The sequence below is a fragment of the Euprymna scolopes genome, chromosome 4 (assembly GCF_053919585.1).
Source record: "Euprymna scolopes isolate OS-2025 chromosome 4, ASM5391958v1, whole genome shotgun sequence".
In the NCBI taxonomy this organism is placed as follows: Eukaryota; Metazoa; Mollusca; class Cephalopoda; order Sepiida; family Sepiolidae; genus Euprymna; species Euprymna scolopes.
In genome coordinates, this window is record NC_136485.1 from 31222152 (window position 1) to 31224606 (window position 2455).

At 38.5% G+C, this 2455-nt stretch overlaps 1 pseudogene; it reads left to right on the forward strand.

Moving 5' to 3' along the window:
* Positions 1-508: 508 nt before the first annotated feature.
* LOC145272833 (ornithine aminotransferase, mitochondrial pseudogene) lies at positions 509-1915 on the forward strand (annotated as a pseudogene).
* Positions 1916-2455: the final 540 nt, after the last annotated feature.

The window sequence follows — 2455 nt, forward strand, 5'->3', positions numbered from 1 at the left end:
AGATTTTTTAAACTCGATTTGAATATTTTACTTCCGGACTGAAGTCCAAAAGAGAAAAATTGACGTTTCTAAAAACATGTTTATCTGGACAACCCTTTAGACTGATACACGATTTGCATGAAAACTCTAACAATTATTAGGTTGCTCTACAGATCCTCAAGGATGATTACTGGGATGAAGAAGCTATAAGGGAAGAAATATTCTCTAAACTGTTTTTTTTTCTGGAACCTAGAAACCGTTATGATTCCAATATCCTTAAGGACTACCTATCGCAGTTGAAATATGAATTGTCTGAACTCGATTCATCCATGCATTATAGATTCTTGAAAAATGGGTCTGGTAGTGGGGCATTAGCTGCTCACCTTCTTTTTCAACGATTGCCGGTTCGCCTTAGGGAGGAATTAGTGCGAGTAGAAGAGACTCCTTACCCTTCTCTCATCTCCATTTTTGATGGTGGAACTAGAATTTTAAAATCCTGGAGAACAACCCAAACCAGAACAGGACCGTCCATCTGACAACGCTTCTAAATATAAACTAAATATTAAAACTACAAGAAAAACAGCAAAATAATGCTCCGAAAACTTCTCTTGAACACTGCCTCCCAGCTGTCTCGTGGGGCCTATACAGAAGCTGCTGTCGCTGGAACCTCAGCACCAAAGATTGGAGCAAAGTCCAACGCCATCTTTGATAAAGAAGATAAATATGGTGCCCATAATTATCAGCCAATGCCAGTAGCCCTCTGCAAAGGAGAAGGTGTATATGTGTGGGATGTTGAAGGCCACACATACGTTGATTTTCTGAGTTCTTATAGTGCCGTGAACCAAGGCCATTGCCATCCGAAAATAATCCAGGCTCTGAAATACCAGGCAGACATCTTGACATCATCTTCTCGAGCATTCTAAAACAATGTCCTCGGGGAATATGAAGAGTACATGAGTAAAACATTCAAATATGACAAAGTCCTTATAATGAATACTGGTGTTGAAGGTGGTGAAACTGCTTGCAATCTTGCCCGCAAATGCGCCTACAAAGTGAAACAGATCCCTAACAACCAAGCCAAGATTGTGTTTGCTGATGGCAATTTTGGGGGGCGTACTCTGGCTGCCATCTCTTCATCTACAGACCCACGCAGCTATGATGGCTATGGACCGTACATGCCAGGTTTCTCACTCGTGCCCTCCAATGATCTTTCAGACCTTGAGAAAGAACTGAAAGATCCAAACACTTGTGCTTTCATGGTAGAACATGGTTGTACCTGATGAAGGATATTTAACTGGAATCAGAAAACTCTGCGACAAATACAATGTTCTGTGGATTGCAGATGAGGTACAGACTGGACTTGCTCGGACGGGAAACATGTTGGCTGTTGATCATGAAAATGCCCGGCCTGACATTGTCATTTTGGGAAAAGCTCTTTCTGGTGGTGTCTTACCTGTGTCTGCGATTTTAGCTGATGATGAAGTCATGTTGACGATTAAACCAGGAGAGCATGGATCTACATTTGGCGGAAATCCCCTAGCATGCCGAGTGTCCATGGCAGCGTTGGATGTCATTAAAGAGGAACATTTGTCTGAAAGAGCAGACAAGCTTGGTAAACATTTGCGTAAAGAACTTGTCAAACTTCCAAAGTCTGTTGTCAAACTGGTTAGAGGAAGGGGATTACTTAATGCCATTGTTATTGATTCTAAATATTATGCTTGGGACGTCTACTTGCAACTGAGAGACGAGGGTCCTATTGCCAAACCGAGGCATGGTGATATTATCCGTTTTGCTCCTCCACTGGTCATATCCGAAACTGAGATTAATGAATGCATTGATATAATCTCTCGCACAATCAACAATATAGCAAATAATTAAGCTTAATCTTCAAGTTAACGAAAAACGTCCATGGCATTGCAGGGAGTAAAAATAAATGTATGTGACATATGTATAATGGGGAGGAGGCCTACATTAGTAAGCTAAGGTTTCAGTCTATGTACTCTTCAGAACCACAATCTTATTCAATCAATAAAAATATTTACTATGTTTAAAGGTGTGGTATGTGAGGATCTGGTGATTCCAAATAGGGTTTTTGTATGTGAGGATGGGGGGGGGTAAGATTTTTCGAAGTGGTTTAAAATGCTTCTTTTTTTCTTTTTTTTTTCTTTAATCATGCAATATATTAGGTCTTTTGAAATTCTGGAAAAAATGGAAAGCATATTATAGTGAAATATGTAAAGATATTTACATATTGAAATGCAACATTTCAAAGAATTGAATAATTCATCAACATGAAACTATTGGTGTGACAAAAACTAAATTTGTAAATATCTTAATTCTATATTAAAAAGTATAATGAACTTTTCAAAATGATCGTTTATGCTTTCTCACTAATATGTATATATATATATATATATATATATATATATATATATGTGTGTGTGTGTGTGTGTGTGTGTGTGTGTGTGCATACACG